The 20,625-nt window shown below is 46.6% G+C and overlaps 1 long non-coding RNA gene across 2 annotated transcripts in view; it reads right to left on the bottom strand.

Annotated features, from left to right (window-relative positions):
• The window catches only part of LOC138275179 (uncharacterized), a 66,654-nt gene that overhangs the window by 36,052 nt on the left and 9,977 nt on the right, over positions 1–20,625 (bottom strand). For both annotated transcript variants that reach the window (XR_011200411.1, XR_011200410.1), the window contains exon 2: positions 1,144–1,260. This is a non-coding gene — a long non-coding RNA (uncharacterized lncRNA). The remainder of the gene's footprint in view (positions 1–1,143; positions 1,261–20,625) is intronic.

Genomic DNA, 20,625 nt, shown 5'->3' with positions numbered 1-20,625 from the left:
GGAGTATGTGAAACAATTTCGAGTATATCAAATCGGGAAATCGAGGCCTCTCTCCAGTTAATAATTTTTGGTCAACCTCAAGATCGGCAGGGGTGGCCTGGTCGGGATACAATTGCAGATATGAAGTTTGTATTTTATGCAATATTGTTGGGGAGGCGGGAAATGTGTAGAAAATGGATTTCAAATGCCCCTCCAGGCCACTCAGAATGGCTTAGGGATGTTTTTTGCACAGCAGACTTGGATCAAATAATAGGGGGAAAGGATAGGTTGAGGGGGGATTTTTGGGTACCATTATTGAATTGGAAATCAGGACATTGATGTATATAATTTTGCTTAATTAATGCAGGAATGGAAATGTATTTGTGTTATTTGTCCAATGATTTTACACCCTGCTCTGAAATCCTCATGGAACTGGGACAGTCTGAGGATTGTTTGAGAGGAAAGGGCAACCCCTGCCCGAGGAAAACTTATTTTGTCTTGGTTAATAAGTAAAGGAGGTTTACATAAGGCCTAGGGTGAATGAGGACTAAAAACGAAAAAAAAAAAAAAAAAAAATGATGTTATCAAACATGTCTTGAGTGTTTCAATATGTGGGGTAATTAGAAGTGCATGGCAAGGGCATAAGTCATAGTTACCTTAGGGCACGATCAAACATTGTGCTGGTGTGCCGTTTTGAAGTCATTGTATTGAGAGCCCACTGCAATAACAATGGAATAGTGAGAGAGATAGAAAGTGCCAGGACTGCTGGGGGAGCACGGAGGCCCCCGTGGTCCCAACTGGCTTTCTGCCTCCTGCGGGAGCCAGCATTGCTCCTGCATTCAGGGAGCTGCTGAAACTGCAGCTACTTCCATGCAGGAACAATATTTTCATCTCTTTCCCTTCCTATGGGAATTAAAATTGGAAAAACACTTTTTCCCCTAAAACTTTCCATGCACAACAAGACCCAACAGAGTGATTTGGGAGCTCGCCAGAGACTGTCATGTGGCCACAGCGTCCTATCCACAGGTGACCATGGAAAAAGAGGGTAGGCACATGTAACGCACGCTCACAGGGTCAAGCTGCAGTGTTGACTAGGTTATTGTGTAAATATCAACACATTACATACTCGGAACAACAAATGTGTCAATGTCAGGTCCTCCTTACCTATGTCGGTTAAACCCACAAATTTGAAACAGTAGGTTTGTCCAGCTGAACAGACACTCGGTGTGTTACAGTCCGCTTGGGTGGTAGAAACACAGTTGTGGCAGGTCAACGCACGTGCTGCAAAGATCAGAAAAAATGAATAATATGGAGAACTAGTAATGAGACTTTTTTTTCTGTGAAAAAGGCTGCTTTACTCAGAAACACACGCTGTAAATATCTCTGTCATGTACTAAAGTTTATCACTTCCCCATCCTACTTCTACGAAGCATTACCGACTCCCTACCATTCAAAGACTGCTCCCCACCTTGATATATCTAACATTAAACAACATATGTATCTTATATTACTGTACTCCTATTTCCTTCCCCTAAATCCTTTGTGAATTATTGTTCGGTCTGCTTGCACCAGGATCAAGGTGCCTGATCTCTCATCCTTTCATTACAGGCCCAGGTTGCCTCTTCTACCGGTCTTTTATCATGTTTTGCCCCCCTGCTTTTCTGCTCCCTCAGCCTTAACCTGAGCTCTCTCTTTCCACCACAAGCAGTGCTTAATTTGTAAATAAAAACGCGCCGGTGCTCAAAGCCCTCCTCTTAAACATGCGGCTGTTGCAATAAAATGTGCGAACATGGAATACTGAGGCAGCGTAATCCTGAAGCCATCTTGGGTCTCTTCAATCCATTTAAAGCCCCTCCCTGCCCTTTCAGCTCACCCTTGCAGCTTTCTGCTTTCTCCCATTGTGAAGCTTTTTCATATTTCTCTTCCTCCTTCTTGCCCATATGTGTCTTTTGCTCGCAGTAAATGCTTGAGGCAGAAAAATAAGCCCCGGCCCGCAAAATTAAGTGCCGGTACTTAGCACCGGTTACAACAAGCACAAATTAAGCACTGAACAAGAAACACTTTCCCCAAAGGTATTCTCTTTGATATTGGTGGGCGTAACTCGTATTACTTCGTGTAGCATAATCATGGAGAAGTACCAGACTTTTCTGCAAGATTCTGCTGATTTGTGTGAGAAGAGTAATTCTGTATTTAGTGCTATTTTCTTATAACAAAAATGCCCCCTTACATCCAAAATCGATGCGAGGATGCATATTGCTCTATGCAAATGGAGCTAAATGCAAGAAAATACAAACAGCACGCTCACTGAATGTGCTTTTGCAATAGGACTTTTTCTTCCAAACTACTCTTAATTACACGAGTGGGAGTAATTGTGGTATTACAAGTAATTCATGTCAGAAAGAAATGCAAAATTTACTGAAATTACTCTGATTACTCCTGCATAATTAAAATTACTCTCAGATATACTTTTTGCCCCCCACACTACTCCTTTCTAATACACCAGTCCTCTTAAACTTCCATTAATTTCAGTAAGCTCATCTTTTTTTCTCAAGAGGGATACAATCACTCTGTCCTGTGGAAATAACACAGGCCAATGGTACCCGTTGTCAACATGGCTTACTGGCCCTGCCATCCTTCACTTGCAAAAACTGGGCACTGCTACTTTTCCTTCTCTTCTGGCTCAGTTTTGTGATACTGGTTCACGCACCCCTTTTGAAGCCTTTCTGGGGAGTAGGTGGGTCCAGAAAAGGTCTGTAGGTTCCTACTTGTTCTGGACCACCTTCAAGTCCCTCTTCATCATTCAGCACCCTGTCTCATCTTTTCACCTGGGTGTCCATCTTCCGAAAGGACTTCAAACTCTTTTCTCCTATGCCAGCCTCTATCTGAGTGTGTCCCAAAGTCCCTGGATGACCAAGCTCCCTCTTTTCACACACCTTCTCGATGTCCCCGGTACATGTCTGCCCATCACCCTCCTAACATCCTCAACCTATTCAATGGCACTCAAAGCAGCAAACGTTTCATTGTTTCCAGATGCACACCAGCATCACCCTGGAACTGTTTCCTCTTTGATGCATCCTGCTTTGGTGGACAGGGATTTAAAACCTGTGACCTCATCCCCCTGGCCCATTCCTTCAATCCCTCATAATTCCTAGCTTCTGCTACCTGAGATATCCCTTAGTGTGACACATAATAGAACAGAAAAAACAGCCTTGTAAAACAAACACTCCAAGATGGATGTGCAAGCAGTAGCCCCTGTACCCCACTTTTCTTGTTGTTGGGCAGGCATCACATGGGTTTAATGTACACTTCACCCCCTTTTTCTTTTCTTGAGGGACACTCTGCTCCTGCTATATTTCTACTATGGAATCAAGCACACACTGTAAGTGACTCTGTACAACAGTTTTTTAGAACTTCACTCTCTCAATGAGTTCTCTATGTGCAATGCTACATAGCACTGTAGCATACAGGAGGGAGAGGATAAATGAAGATTACTAAATCCTGGTGGTGCTTCTCCACACTCTGTGCGCCCAGGGGCATCGCTGCCTGTGCTGTGCCTTCTCGGGGCTGGATATAATCACTTGCGCTCAAGCGCTCATTCACAAGTGCACCTCCAGGTGAGAGGCCCTGCACCACATGCACGTCGGCAGCCGATTTCTGGGCTGAGGTGCAGTGCTGTGGGTGGCCGCTAGATGGCACTGTGCATCTTGCTCTGATGCCAAGCCAACAGGTATGGCACCAGGGGAAGGGGAGAGAGATGCCCAGAGCCAGCACTCACCTGGGTCCAGGCCTCGCTACCCACATCAGCTCATGACTCGAAGCGCCGTGCACCCCGGAGTCACTGGCTCAGGGCAGGTGGCTTCTGTGCGTGTCAAGCCACACTCGGCACGTCACATGCCTGCCAGGGAATGATGCTCAGCATCGCCCATGACGGAACTCCAAACACTAATACTGTGTAACGCCGAGTGCCACCAGTAACCACACAGGCCTTTGTTTTCACCGTGGGGCTGCGTCCGGCCCTCAGGCTGCATGTGCCATACAAAGCACTGTAGAGGCCAGCTGGCACCCGACAGCAGGGATTAGGGGGAGCAGAACCAGAGAGCGGACACAAAAGTCAAGCACGGGGACAGAAAAGACCCCAATGCTTCAGGGTGACACGGAAAGCTTGGTGCAGGGGAGCAAACCACGGAGGCCACTGCAAAATACGCAACATCCTCTTGGTAAACCACGTAATCTCCCTGTGCCGAAAAACACTGAACTTGTGTGATGTAACTGCAGCTCATGTAAAGCGCTCCGACACCTCTTGAGTTTGTGCTATATAAACCAGTGTATAAAAGAAGAGGTGGGGAGAAGAGCACACGTAGGAGACTGAGGGGAATATTTATACTCTGTTTGCGCCGAATGTGCGTCAAAACTTTTGACGCACAATCGGCGCAAACCCTGCCCCATATTTATACTTTGACGTCCGACCCCGCGGGCGTCAAAATTCCACCATGTGCGTCATTTTTTGGAAGGGGGAACCAGCCTTGCGTGAATTATATGCAAGGTAGGCGTTCCCTTCCAAAAAATGACTTTAAGGCCTGTGCCCCATATTTATACTCTGACGTCATTTTGACGCACAGGAGGGGGTGGGCCTTAAAAAACGACGCACAGCCTGCTGGGGACCGTTTTTGAACGCCTGGGTCAGGGCAGGCGTTAAGGGACCTGTGGGCTCAGAATGAGCCCAGAGGTGACCTCCCCTGCCCCCAGGGACACCCCCTGCCACCCTTGCCCACCCCAGGAGGACACCCAAGGATGGAGGGACTCATCCCAGGGAAGGAAAGGTAAGTTCGGGTAAGTATTTTTTTCAGATTTTTTTTGTGGCATAGGGGGGCCTGATTTGGGCCCCCCTACATGCCACTATGCCCAATGGCCATGGGGCAAGGGGGCATGACTCCTGTCTTTGCTAAGACAGGAGTCATGTCAATGGAGGTTGGGCATCAAAAAAAATGGCGCAAATCCGGTTTGAGGCCTGAATTTTGCCTCAGACCTGACTTGCCCCATTTTTTGACGCACAACCCCCATTTTCCCATACGCCGGCGCTGCCTGGTGTGAGTCATTTTTTTTGACGCACACCACTCCGCAGCACCGGCTAACGTCATTCCATAAATAAGGCACCCGCATGGTGCATTGGAATGGCGTTAGCCGGCGGTAAAATTTTTGACGCACAACTGCGTTGGCGCAGTTGTGCGTCAAAAAGTATAAATATGGGCCTGAGATTCATGGGGGGAGGGGAGCAGAAACCACAATAGTGAAAGATTGCAATGTGGTTGCACTGAGTCCCACGGTGCTTCACAGCTGCACAGAGCATGAGGAGGAAAGAGACTCATAGACAGGGAGATGGCTGGAAAACACATGTGCTCTCACTGAGTACTTTGCAGGAAGGAAAAAAAGCAATAATAATAAAAAGCGTCACCAAGCAAAGGGAGAAAACGAGCAAGCAATAATAATAGATGTTTATATTTTAAAACAAGCAGCTAAGCCGGGGGGGTGGGGGGGTTGGACACGGAACGGGTGCCCTGTGAAAACAGCATCTGACATTTGATCTCTGTCTTTGAATGAAGTCTGGCGACGACAGCAGCATCTCCCGTAACCCGATGCAAACAGTCCCAGTAAGCAAATTGTAAATAAATAAGCAAACAGTTTTCACTCACCTTCACTGCATTAAAGCAGTGAAGCGGAAGCGGGTCGTGGACATTTGACCTCGGTCTTTAAATGAAAAGCAAATGTAACGAGATAAGAACAAGATTTACAGGCATGTTTACGCAGCTCGGAGCCAGTCAAAACACGAACGCTTGTGTTAAGTGCTCTTTAACAACGAAAAAAGTAGTTCCTAAAGCAGATCCTAAAATCCAAGCAGTGGATGAATTGGTCCATGCTCTTGGAGACAGGAAGAGGCATGACACATGCATGGCATGGACAAATGGGGAGAAAGAATAGGAGAGTGACGATGAAGCCAGCAAATGGGAAGCCTATGGGCAGGCTGAAGCCCACAAAGGATATATAACATGTATTTTCGAGATGGTGCATGCACTGTCTAGCCAAGACCTAAACAGGGCTATAAAGGGAGCAGCAGGCAGAGGGAGTGGGAGGGGTGGTGAAGGTTTACCTGAATGACATCGGGGGCAGTGGATGGGCAGTAATTAAGGTGAATCAATCTGTGCGTTGTTCCTGCTCCACAGTAAGCATCGGAAGTGAAGTTTTGGGTGAACTGGCCAATTGAGATGTGTAACTGAAGCAGACAAATGGTAAGCAGGGGGTGGGCTCCAAGACGTTTTTGGATACAAGGGTGTCTCGCAAGAGAGACACATGCGCTAGTGCTACCCTAATAAGGGTAGGTACCTTTGCAAAGATTCAATTACATTAGATGTACATTGCATTTTTTCAAATGCATTGTGATTTCAAGTTTATTTTTTGTTTCATGCTTTCACCGTCAGTACTTTTTCAAACTTCATTCAGCTTAGAGGAGAAATGGGACATGCAATGTAAGTGTAAGTCTATGTAAATGTAATTCCAATAGAAATACATTGCAAAGCAATGTACATGTTATCATTGTAGTTGACGTGTTGTAATATACCTCTATGTAAATGTTTCCGCTGAAACATCGGATAACCGGATCGTCATTTATTACCAGTAATAAGGCCTCGTCCTAAAAAGTTGGGCCATGATTCACAAACGGACTCCACCCTCAGGGCGGAGGCTCTGAAGTCGTAGCGGGGTCTCCGCACTCGTGGTGGGATCGCTGCAGTTTCCTGTTGTCGAGATCCCGCCACGACTGCAGAGCCGCCCTCCTGCCTGCGGGGGCTCTTTGGGAATCAGGGCCTGGGTCTCTGCAATTATGGGGCCGGCTGTTGATTTTTCTTCCAAAACTATCATTCAAAGCTGCTTGAACAAGCCTGAGTATAGCACCTTCACATTTGTCTCTTTATGTGTCTGGCTTTACAAACTTTATGCAGACATTCTGACCTTTTCCTCCAAAAGGAGGCCAAGAAGAAATCTTCACGCCACTGTGCATGGCTGACTGAGTCTCAGCCACTCCACCACCAGTGGGATTTCAAGGAGAAGTGAATGGAGACAGGAAGAGGCATGACACATGCATGGCATGGACAAATGGAGAGAAAGAATAGGAGAGTGGCGATGAAGCCAGCAAATGGGAAGCCTATGGGCGGGCTGAAGCCCACAAAGTATATATAACATGTCTTTTCGAGATGGTGCATGCACTGTCTAACCAAGACCTAAACAGGGCTATAAGTGGAGCACCGGGCAGAGGGAGTGGGAGGGGTGGTGAAGGTTTACCTGAATGTCATCGGGGGCAGTGGATGGGCACTAATTAAGGTGAATCAATCTGTGCGTTGTTCATGCTCCACAGTAAGCATCGGAAGTGAAGTTTTGGGTGAACTGGCCTATTGAGATGTGTAAGTGAAGCAGACAAATGGTAAGCAGGGGGTGGGCTCCAAGACGTTTTTGGATACAAGGGTGTCTCGCAAGAGAGACACATGCGCTAGTGCTACCCTAATAAAGGTAGGTACCTTTTCAAAGATTCAATTACATTAGATGTACATTGCATTTTTTCAAATGCATTGTGATTTCAAGTTTATTTTTTGTTTCATGCTTTCACCGTCAGTACTTTTTCAAACTTCATTCAGCTTAGAGGAGAAATGGGACATGCAATGTAAGTGTAAGTCTATGTAAATGTAATTCCAATAGAAATACATTGCAAAGCAATGTACATGTTATCATTGTAGTTGACGTGTTGTAATATACCTCTATGTAAATGTTTCCGCTGAAACATCGGATAACCGGATCGTCATTTATTACCAGTAATAAGGCCTCGTCCTAAAAAGTTGGGCCATGATTCACAAACGGACTCCACCCTCAGGGCGGAGGCTCTGAAGTCGTAGCGGGGTCTCCGCACTCGTGGTGGGATCGCTGCAGTTTCCTGTTGTCGAGATCCCGCCACGACTGCGGAGCCGCCCTCCTGCCTGCGGAGGCTCTTTGGGAATCAGGGCCTGGGTCTCTGCAATTATGGGGCCGGCTGTTGATTTTTCTTCCAAAACTATCATTCAAAGCTGCTTGAACAAGCCTGAGTATAGCACCTTCACATTTGTCTCTTTATGTGTCTGGCTTTACAAACTTTATGCAGACATTCTGACCTTTTCCTCCAAAAGGAGGCCAAGAAGAAATCTTCACGCCACTGTGCATGGCTGACTGAGTCTCAGCCACTCCACCACCAGTGGGATTTCAAGGAGAAGTGAATGGAGACAGGAAGAGGCATGACACATGCATGGCATGGACAAATGGAGAGAAAGAATAGGAGAGTGGCGATGAAGCCAGCAAATGGGAAGCCTATGGGCGGGCTGAAGCCCACAAAGTATATATAACATGTCTTTTCGAGATGGTGCATGCACTGTCTAGCCAAGACCTAAACAGGGCTATAAATGGAGCACCGGGCAGAGGGAGTGGGAGGGGTGGTGAAGGTTTACCTGAATGTCATCGGGGGCAGTGGATGGGCACTAATTAAGGTGAATCAATCTGTGCGTTGTTCCTGCTCCACAGTACAAAATACTTTTTAATTAACCATCAATGCCTTGCAAATGTTCATTCATTGTAGAAATCAGTTAGTAAAAGCTAATTCTGCTTGTATGGGCTTTGTCCAAGTTTTTAGGGCGGAAGGTGAACAAGATACGTATTCTTTGATGCAAGTTCCTGTTGCCAAAACACCTGCAAACACAATTTATACATCTGAGGCAGAATCTATTACTTCAACTGGAAGATGTAAAAGGCTGGAATCACACCTGTGTAAGGCCCATTTTGTTTTACAGCATCGAAACCCAATACAAGTAAAAAGATGGGAATGGGGCTGACTGCTACTAAGCATTGTCCCAAATACTTCTATATGCTTACCATCTTTTTAAGACCACAATATAGTTCTATGAAAATCTATTATCAAATGACATTGTAAATGACATTGAGGTGAGCTATTAAAGTACAAAAATCAGTTTTTGTTTAAAATCTTTAGAAATATTTAAGGAAGAGATGTCGCCTCAGACTAGCCCGATTCTGATGAAACTGAGGCTGAGAACAATCAAAGAAAATACTTTTTTTCACAATTTTCTACATTGTGGCAAAAAATAGCCTCAATTTTATTTGTCTGTTTGTAAGTAACGTGAAAATGCAAATTTGATTTGAAATCCAATTTTAGTTGTGAAGTTAGAAGATTCTATATGAATTTTAAATGTAAAAATCTACCAATAGGAGTAAATATTTTGGTCTTCCATAAGGCTATAAACAACATCAAAGATCCCAATTGTGTACAGGAGAAATTCAAGATTTAAATTATTTTTTTGCACTGGGTTTATATAAAATATAACCAACAGGCTGCCTTGAAGCATTATGTATACTCCTTTACCCAAAATCAGATCAATTCTATATGTTTTTTATTTATTTTTGGCTTTGTAAATGAAATTTCATTTATTGTCATTGTGGCCTTTATGTAATATTTCTATGGAAATGTTCCATATAAATAAACAATCACTAAATGAGAAGAAAAGACTTGATGCACACTGGGACGGTCAGAGATGTTGGATTTAATGGTCCTTGTGGGAGCGCCTTGGGGTCAGGTATGGTAGCTGGAGAAGGTGGTAGTAAAAGACATGGCTTGATGCACACTGGGACAGCCCTGGGCTTAGGGAAGGAAGCTGGTGGAGAAGGTAGGAGTAAAGGACATGGCTTGATTCACACCGCGATGGCCCGGGCCTCTGGGATAGTAGCTGGTGGAGAACATAAGATGCACGTTGGCCTGGGGTACAGGGATGTAGTTGGTTGAGAAGATAGGAGTAAAGGACATGGCTTGATGGACACTGCTACAGCCCGGGGCACAGGATGGTAACTGGTGAGGAAGGTAGGAGTAAAGGACGTGGCTAAAAGCACACTGGGACGGCCTGGGGATCGAGGATGGTAGCTGGAAGAGAAGGTAGGAGTAGAGGACATGGCTTGATGCACACTGTCACAGCCACGGGCCCAGGGACGGTAGCTGGTGAAGGTAGAAGTAAAGACATGGCTTGATTCAAACTAGGATAGCCCAGGATTGGGGATGTTAGTTGGTGGAGAAGGTATGTGTAAAGGACATGGCTTGATGCATACTGGAACAACTTCGGGGGATGGTAGATGGTGGTGAAGGTAGGAGTAAAGGACATGGCTTGATGCACACTGGGGCGGCCGCGGAGTCAGGGATGGTAGCTGGTGGAGAAGGTAGGAGTAAAGGACATGGCTTGATGGACACTGGAACAGCCCGGGGCTCAGGGATGGTAGCTGGTGGAGAAGGCAGAAGTAAAGGACATGGCTTGATTCATACTGGAACAACTTCGGGTGATGGTAGATGGTGGTGAAGGTAGGATTAAAGTTCACGGCTTGATGCACACTGAGATAGCCTGGGGAGTGAGGATTGTACCTGGTGGAAAAAAGTAGGAGTATAGGACATGGCTTGAAGCACACTGTGACGGCCCTGGGCTCAGGGATGGGAGCAGGTTTTAGATAGTAGGGGTAAAGGACAGGGCTTAATGTCCCTGGTACGACCCGGGGCTCGGTGATGGTAGCTGGTGGAGAAGGTAGGAGTATAGGACATGACTTGATACACATCGGGATGGCCAAGGGCTAAGGGATGGTAGATAGTAGCAAAAGTAGGAGTAAAGGACATGGCTTGATGCACACTGGGACGGCCTGGGGCTGGGAACTGATAGTGTGTGCAAAAGGTAGGAGTAAAGTACTTGGCTTGATTCACACCGCGAAGGCCTGGGCCTCTGGGATAGTAGCTGGTGGAGAACATAGGAGGCACATTGGCCTGGGGCTCAGGGATGGTAGTTGGTTGAGAAGGTAGGAGTAAAGGACATGGCTTGATGCACACTGGGACGGCCTGGGGCTGGGAACTGGTAGCTTGTGCAAAAGGTAGGAGTACAGTACTTGACTTGATGCACACTGCAACCGCCTGGGGCTCAGGAATGGTAGCTGGTAGAGAGGGTAGGAGTAAAGGACACTGACTTGATGCGCATTGTGATGGATCATCACTCAAGGATGGTAGCTGGTGGACAAGGTAGGAGTAAAGTGGTAATTTGCTGACGTCTACTTCCAAGGAGCAGAACATTCTCATAGGCAGCACCGACCGTTAGTTCTAAAGGAACAAGTCACATATTGGGGTGTGTATTGTGCACATAATGTGACCTGAAGTGGGTCTCAATCAAAGTTGTGCCACTGGCAGCAGGACAAAGTTGTGCCCATTAACATATGTACTGACCACAAACCTAGTTGGCGAGCGATATGTTCTATATCCAGTGGTGATTTACGTTTCATAATTTAAGGTTATTTGGTGCTTTACCGCACAAACTCAGGGTTCGAACCGAGGTACCACAGGCAGCAGCCGGGCCAATGCCGCAGAATTCTCCCATATAGAAGTCACCCGTAGAATATCCGTGCCATATGTGTCTGCTGATAGGTACTCCAGCTAGTCCAGCACTCACTCAGCTCAGCGCAGGGCCGTACCCGGATGTCTTTGTTTTGGGGGGAAATGGCCCCCATGGTAATAATATAGGGGAAAGGTTCTAGAGCGAGGGGTTCTTCGCCGTATATATGTAAAAACAAGTGTGGTATCAGTTCTATTTAATAGCGCACAATGCATTTTATTTTGGAAGTTTTAATTTAATTGTAATCTTCGCTGAACATTTTTGGGAGAATGCGTTACAAACTATGTATTAGAAAGTATGTGGAGTCTAAACTGGATATCATTTCAAGACAACAAAGTAAAGGGAGATTGCTGTGGGCCCCAGTGATTGCAAGGACAATGCCTCCCACCACCGACTGCTTGACACTAAAAGACAGAAATAATGTGGCTGCAAAAGACTTCTTGACCCTGTGCGCCGGTGCATTTGTTGCGCTAATGGTAGTTCTGCGCCTGGCAGGAGGCAAAGGTCACTTCATGTGACGCTCCAGCAGAAAAGAAGTGAAATGATGCAGCCACACAGCACGCGCCATCTCAGTGAGGCTAGAGTACTGCTGTGGGAGGGTCTGAGAGGTGATTGACAACCTGTTTAGCCACTGGCTGAAGGCAGCTGACCCAAGCAACCGAGTACTTGAAGGGGGTTGCCTAATGTCCACGGTCTATGTAATAAACACAACAGGTTGTTTTCAATATATTTTTAAAAAGAACATGTTTTAAATAAGTTCACAATGCAGTCTAATAAGGCCCACGAGCCTCGCTTGCAGCGTCACTTACTTTTTTGAAACCCACCAATCACTGTCACTTCCTTTCATCCTTCTGAGGTGAATACAATAGTTACCACGCATTTGGCTAACATGAGTGTGCATTTTTATTGGGCTGTGAAAATGCCAAACTACATGGGTGTAACCTCCACGGAAAATACACACTATTACTTCTTTATTTACAGACAATTATGAAGGTGCAAGTGATGCTCATGGGCCATATTAGGCCATATTGTGAAGCAACACAGCACAAAGGTATGCGTAAACACAGGCGTGCAGGTATACCATTTAACAAAACTTAATTCTTTAAGGACCACAGACAACTTCACTCACAGACCAGCATCGTAACCTCGTTCCTTCTCCCCTCTTCTAGCTTAGAATAATCTGGTAGAACTTGCCTTATGGGTTGTATTCTGTTGACATGCACAAGCCAGGATTGCTCACTCACCAGAATTAAAGACCAAAGCAGTCGCTGTCTGCATAGCTAGCTGCCTCTAGCATCCACACTTCAACAGATTGTGTGACCCTTGGTGGATGACCTGCTCTCCCTCAGCATCAGTTCCTTTCGCTGCCACAATTATGGACATACATTGCTCAGGCTCACTGATGTACCTCACTATGGTGTTAGTCTAGGTCATGCATACATTATACCCTCCATCACTTTTCAGAGTAGCAGTGCAGTGTTCATGCAGCAGACTCCTCCCACTGCCTCCTGTTATGATAACAAACCTTAACAATGAGTGTCTGATGTTTCCTGAAGAACATTGCCCAGGTTTAAGACCTATCCTGAACACAACCTGGACAGCATGAACGAGTGAGTACACATCTTTAGTGGTATAGTGCTGCAGTCTGTTGTGCACTGTCTTTAGGTGCTAGACGATTCTCAGCACTGATGAAACATGTGACACACAGGTTATATGGACTCTTGAACTGGGTGCATTGACATTCCTCTTCCAACTCTTTAATGTAGATTAGAGTCTATCGTCTTCAAGTTGGGCAGATATTGCTACAGAAGGGACATTATGTTAACTCGTCCTGCCTCCAGCCCTGGAAACCTTACACAAGCCCCTACAGGTCACAGCGAGGTCAGTTGTCTCTTGAATAGGGATCATTGCAGCCACATGACCAATGGTGAAACATCGAAAGTTTCAACATAGTGGTGCTTTATCGTTTGTAAGAAAAAGACTGGACAGCAGAAGGTTGCTTGGTCCATCACATATTCTTACACCAGCAAGGGAGAGCATCTTTCAGAGATGTCAAGCAGCTGTTTCCACTGTAGTCTCCCTCTTTCAACAGCCTACTTGCTCGACTGCATTGGCAACATTGGTGTGACATTGCATAGTGGGCTTCTCTAAATGATACTTTGAGGTATTCGGGTCAAAACTCTCAAATAGCACGCATCACCCATATGTCCACATCAGAACACACCCTCAAAGCCATCAGATGTTATTCAGGGGAGGTAGGCAGAGGTGATTTTAGAAAGAAGTTTGGAGCATTTTAAGATAAACTAGGGAACTGTATTATAAAATTTTGAAATAACTTTCTAGTGATGAGAAGTAGGTCCCACATGGCTTTGCTTTGCCAATAACTACATACCGTGTAAACAGTATTACCACTTCCCACAGCGCGTGATATGATCTGTTACACTCTCACAAGCTGTATCCCATTTTTCTCAGATTGATTTCATTTCTCAACCTCAAGTTCAAGTCTATTAACCCTGAAACATCTGCCTGCTTACTGTCACACGTGGTCATACATGTGCACTACCACTTACACACACCACACTCACTGCTCTCTCTCTCTTACACACACACACACACACACACACACATACATACACACAGGTAATTAGACATTCCAATACAATGAGATGCCCACACACATACTTATCTCACAAACATTAAGTACAATATTTCCCATCTAGTACTAATAACAAATAATTACTCATATCAGTGTAGGAGGCTGGCCTGGCTTGTAGTGAGTACCAAGGGGTACTTGCACCTTGCACCAGGTCCAGTTATCCCTTATTAGTGTAGAGGGGTGTCTAGCAGCTTAGGCTGATAGAAAATGGTAGCTTAGCAGAGCAGCTTAGGCTGAACTAGGAGACGAGTGAAGCTCCTACAGTACCACTAGTGTCATATGCACAATAGCATAAGAAAACACAATACACAGATATACTAAAAATAAAGGTACTTTATTTTTATGACAATATGCCAAAGTATCTCAGTGAGTACCCTCAGTATAAGGATAGCAAATATACACAAGATATATGTACACAACACCAAAAATATGCAGTAATAGCAATAGAAAACAGTGCAAGCAATGTATAGTCACAATAGATTGGAATGGGAGCACATGGGTATAGGGGCAACACAAACCATATACTACAAAAGTGGAATGCAAATAACGTATGGCCCCAAACCTATGTGAGCTTGTAGAGGGTCGCTGGGACTGTAAGAAAACAGTGAGGGTTAGAAAAATAGCCCACCCCAAGACCCTGAAAAGTGGGTGCAAAGTGCACCTAAGTTCCCCAGAGAGCACAGAAGTCGTGATAGGGGAATTCTGCAAGAAAGACCAACACCAGCAATGCAACAACGATGGATTTCCAGACGAGGGTACCTGTGGAACAAGGGGACCAAGTCCAAGAGTCACGATCAAGTCGGGAGTGGGCAGATGCCCAGGAAATGCCAGCTGTGGGTGCAAAGAAGCTGCCACTGGATGGTAGAAGCTGTAGATTCTGCAAGAACGACAAGGGCTAGAAACTTCCCCTTTGGAGGATGGATGTCCCACGTCGTGAAGAGTCGTGCAGAGGTGTTTTCGTGCAGAAAGACCGCAAACAAGCCTTGCTAGCTCCAAGGGTTGCGGTTAGGGTTTTTGGATGCTGCTGTGGCCCAGGAGGGACCAGGATGTCACCAATTGCGTGGGGAGACTGAGGGGGCGTCCAGCAAGACAAAGAGCCCACTCAGAAGCAAGCAGCACCCGCAGAAGTGCCGGAACAGGCACTACAAAGTGGAGTGAACCGGAGCTCACCCGAAGTTGCACAAGAGGGTCCCACGAAGCCGGAGGACAACTCAGGAGGTTGTGCAATGCAGGTTAGAGTGCCGGGGACCCAGGCTTGGCTGTGCACAAAGGAAATCCTGGAAGAATGCACAGGAGCCGGAGTAGCTGTAAAGCACGCGGTTCCCAGCAATGCAGTCTAGCGTGGGGAGGCAAGGACTTACCTCCACCAAACTTGGACTGAAGAGTCACTGGACTGTGGGAGTCACTTGGACGGAGTTGCTGAGTTCAAGGGACCTCGCTCGTCGTGCTGAAAGGAGACCCAGAGGACCGGTGAAGCAGTTCTTTGCTGCCTGCGGTTGCAGGGGGAAGATTCCGTCGAACCACAGGAGATTTCTTCAGAGCTTCTAGTGCAGAGAGGAGGCAGACTAACCCACAGCATGCACCACCAGGAAAACAGTTGAGAAGGCGGCAGGATCAGCGTTACAGTGTCACAGTAGTCGTCTTTGCTACTTTGTTGCAGTTTTGCAGGCTTCCAGCGCGGTCAGCAGTTGATTGCTTGGCAGAAGGTGAAGAGAGAGATACAGAGGAACTCTGATGAGCTCTTGTATTCGTTATCTAAAGAATTCCCCAAAGCAGAGACCCTAAATAGCCAGAAAAGGAGGTTTGGCTACCTAGGAGAGAGGATAGGCTAGCAACACCTGAAAAAGCCTATCAGAAGGAGTCTCTGACGTCACCTGCTGGCCCTGGCCACTCAGAGCAGTCCAGTGTGCAAGCAGCACCTCTGTTTCCAAGATGGCAGAGTTCTGGAGCACACTGGAGGAGCACTGGGCACCTCCCAGGGGAGATGCAGGTCAGGGGAGTGGTCACTCCCCTTTCCTTTGTCCAGTTTCGCGCCAGAGCAGGGCTGGGGGATCCCTGAACCGGTGTAGACTGGCTTATGCAGAAATGAGCACCATCTGTGCCTATGAAAGCATTTCCAGAGGCTGGGGGAGGCTACTCCTCCCCTGCCTTAACACCTTTTTCCAAAGGGAGAGGGTGTAACACCCTCTCTCTGAGGAAGTTCTTTGTTCTGTCTTCCTGGGCCACGCCTGGCTTGACCCCAGGAGGGCAGAAACCTGTCTGAGCGGTTGGCAGCAGCAGCAGCTGCAGTGAAACCCCAGAAAAGGCAGTTTGGCAGTACCCGGGTCTGTGCTAGAGACCCGGGGAATCATGGGATTGTCTCCCCAATACCAGGATAGCATTAGTGGGGCAATTCCATGATCTTAGACATGTTACATGGCCATGTTCGGAGTTACCATTGTGAAGCTACATATAGGTAGTGACCTATATGTAGTGCACGCGTGTAATGGTGTCCCCGCACTCACACAGTCTGGGGAAATTGCCCTGAACAATGTGGGGGCACTTGGGCTAGTGCCAGGGTGCCCACACACTAAGTAAATTAGCACCCAACCTTTACCAGGTAAAGGTTAGACATATAGGTGACTTATAAGTTACTTAAGTGCAGTGGTAAATGGCTGTGAAATAACATGGACGTTATTTCACTCAGGCTGCACTGGCAGGCCTGTGTAAGAATTGTCAGAGCTCCCTATGGGTGGCAAAAGAAATGCTGCAGCCCATGGGGATCTCCTGGAACCCCAATACCCTGGGTACCTCAGTACCATATACTAGGTAATTATAAGGGTGTTCCAGTATGCCAATGTAAATTGGTAAAATTGGTCACTAGCCTGTTAGTGACAATTTGGAAAGAAATGAGAGAGCATAACCACTGAGGTTCTGATTAGCAGAGCCTCAGTGAGACAGTTAGTCATAACACAGGTAACACATACAGGGCACACTTATGAGCACTGGGGCCCTGGCTGGCAGGGTCCCAGTGACACATACAACTAAAACAACATATATACAGTGAAATATGGGGGTAACATGCCAGGCAAGATGGTACTTTCCTACACAACCCCCCCCCAAACGAAGGACAATAAGACTAGCCATGACCTGATGAGTCTTCATTGTCTAAGTGGAAATATCTGGAGAGTCCATCTGCATTGGAGTGGGTACTCCTAGGTCTATGTTCCACTGTATAGTCCATTCCCTGTAGGGATATGGACCACCTCAACAATTTAGGATTTTCACCTTTCATTTGTTTTAGCCAAAGTAGAGGTTTGTGGTCTGTCTAAACAATGAAGTGAGTGCCAAACAGGTATGGCCTCAACTTCTTCAGTGCCCAGACCACAGCAAAGGCCTCCCTCTCTATGGCAGACCAACGCTTTTCTCTAGGGGTCAACCTCCTGCTGATAAAAGCAACAGGTTGATCCTGGTCCTCAGAATTAAGTTGTGATAAGACTGCCCCTACCCCTAATTCAGATGCATCAGTTTGGACAATGAATTTTTTGGAGTAACAGGGGCTTTTCAGGACAGGTGCAGAGCATATGGCCTGCTTCAGCTCCTCAAAAGCTTTCTGACAGCTAGCTGTCCACAATACCTTTTTAGGCATTTTCTTAGATGTGAGGTCATTAAGAGGGGCTGCAATGGAGCCATAGTTCTTTATGAACCTCCTGTAGTACCCATTGAGGCCTAAGAAGGCTCTCACCTGGGTCTGAGTTGTAGGGGGAACCCAATCTATAATAGTTTGGATTTTCCCCTGGAGTGGTGCAATCTGTTCTCCACCTACCAGGTGTCCCAGATAAACCACTTTGCCCTGCCCTATCTGGCACTTTGAAGCCTTGATAGTGAGGCCTGCCTTTTGCAGGGCCTCCAAAACTTTCCACAGGTGGACCAGGTGATCATCCCAGGTGGAGCTAAAGACAGCTATATCATCTAGATATGCTGCACTAAAAGCCTCCAACCCTCGCAGGACTGTATTCACCAACCTCTGAAAAGTGGCAGGTGCATTTTTCAACCCAAAAGGCATTACTGTGAATTGGTAGTGCCCTCCAATGGTTGAAAATGCAGTTTTTGCTTTAGCATCCTCTGATAATTTGATCTGCCAATACCCTGCAGTCAAATCAAAGGTGCTTAGATACTTGGCAGATGCCAGTGTATCTATGAGCTCATCTGCCCTGGGTATAGGGTGAGCATCAGTTTTGGTTACCTTGTTGAGACCTCTATAGTCTACACAAAACCGCATTTCCTTCTTTCCATCTTTGGAATGAGGTTTTGGTACAAGTACCACAGGAGAGGCCCATGGACTTTCAGAGTGCTCAACCACTCCTAGTTCAAGCATTTTCTGCACCTCTTGCTTTATGCAGTCTCTGACATGGTCAGGCTGCCTATAGATCTTACTTTTGACAGGCAAGCTGTCTCCAGTATTTATAGTGTGCTCACACCAAGAAGTGGTGCCTGGCACAGTAGAGAAGAGTTCAGAAAACTGACCCAGGAGATTTATGCAGTGGTCTTTTTGCTCAGCAGTAAGACAATCTGCCAAAACTACGCATTCCACTAGAGCATCTTGTTCTGTGGAAGAGACGAGATCAGGGAGAGGGTCACTCTCTTCTTCCTGTCCCTCATCTGTTGCCATGAGCAGGGTGAGATCAGCCCTGTCATAGTAGGGTTTTAGGTGATTGACATGGAGCACCCTAAGGGGACGCCTGGCAGTGCCCAAGTCAACCAAGTAGGTGACTTCTCCCTTTTTCTCAACAATAATGTGGAGTCCACTCCATTTGTCTTGGAGTGCTCTTTGGGCCACAGGCTCCAAGACCCACACTTTCTGCCCTGGTTGGTACTGAACCAAAACAGCCTTCTGGTCATGCCATTGCTTTTGGAGCTCTTGGCTGGCCTGAAGGTTTTTACTGGCCTTTTTCATGTACTCAGCCATCCTAGATCTTAGGCCAAGTACATAGTCCACTATGTCTTGCTTAGGAGCTTTTAAAGGTTGTTCCCAACCCTCCTTAACAAGTGTTAGAGGACCTCTCACAGGGTGTCCAAATAGGAGTTCAAAGGTGTTGAAGCCCACTCTTTTTTGGGGTACCTCCCTGTAAGCAAAAAGGAGGCAAGGTAACAGGATATCCCATCTCCTGCGGAGTTTTTCAGGGAGTCCCATTATCATTCCTTTGAGAGTTTTATTAAACCTCTCAACCAGTCCATTTGTTTGTGGATGATAGGGTGTAGTGAACTTGTATGTCACACCACATTCCTTCCACATGGCCTTTAGGTAAGCAGACATGAAATTGCTTCCCCTGTCTGATACCACCTCTTTTGGGAAGCCCACCCTGGAAAAGATTCCCAGGAGGGCCTTTGCCACTGCAGGAGCTGTAGTGGTCCTTAGAGGAATTGCTTCAGGATATCTGGTGGCATGGTCCACTACCACCAAGATAAACCTATTGCCTGAAGCAGTAGGAGGGTCAAGGGGGCCAACTATGTCAACCCCTACCCTTTCAAAGGGAACCCCAACCACAGGCAGTGGAATAAGGGGTGCCTTTGGGGTGCCACCTGTTTTGCCACTGGCTTGACAGGTTTCACAGGACTTACAAAGTTCCTTTGTGTCCTCAGACATTCTAGGCCAATGAAACAAGGGGACAAGCCTGTCCCAAGTTTTCATTTGCCCCAAATGTCCAGCTAAGGGAATGTCGTGGGCTAGAGTTAGGAGGAACTTTCTGTACTCCTGAGGAATCACCAATCTCCTGGCAGCTCCAGGTTTTGGATCCCTTGCTTCAGTGTACAAAAGGTTATCCTCCCAGTAAACTCTGTGAGAGTCACTGACATCCTCATTTGCTTGTTTGACAGCTTGCTGCCTTAGACCCTCTAGTGTGGGACAGGTATGCTGTGCCACACTCAGCTCCTCCCTGGCAGGCCCCCCTTCACCCAAAAGCTCAGGAGTGTCTGCTTCCAGCTCCTCTGGTGTAGGTTCTGCACAGGGTGGAAATTCTTCTTCCTCAGAAGTTGAATCCACTGTAGAAGGAGGGATAGTAGGTAGTGATTTACCTTTACTAACCCTAGCTTTAGGGAGCACTTGGTCCATTCTTCCAGGATCCAAGTCACCCTGTCCTTTTTGCTTTTTGGCCTGAGCCCTGGTTAAAGCAAAAATATGCCCTGGAATGCCCAGCATTGCTGCATGAGCCTCCAACTCCACATCTGACCAAGCTGATGTCTCTAAATCGTTCCCTAGTAGACAGTCTACAGGTAAATCTGAGGAACCACAACTTTCTTTGGACCAGTAACCCCCCCCCCCCTAGTTGAGATTTACAACAGCCATGAGGTGTCTAAGTGTGTTGTTATGAGCATCAGTTACTTGGTACTGGTGACCAAGTAGGTGTTGTTCAGGGTGGACCAGTTTCTCTATTACCATGGTAACACTGGCACCTGTGTCCCTGTAGGCCTGAACCTCAACACCATTTATTAGGGGAAGTTGCTTGTACTTATCCATAT

This window comes from Pleurodeles waltl, chromosome 2_2 (genome assembly GCF_031143425.1).
Source record: "Pleurodeles waltl isolate 20211129_DDA chromosome 2_2, aPleWal1.hap1.20221129, whole genome shotgun sequence".
NCBI lineage: Eukaryota > Metazoa > Chordata > Amphibia > Caudata > Salamandridae > Pleurodeles > Pleurodeles waltl.
This window is presented reverse-complemented; position numbering and strand designations above follow the sequence as displayed.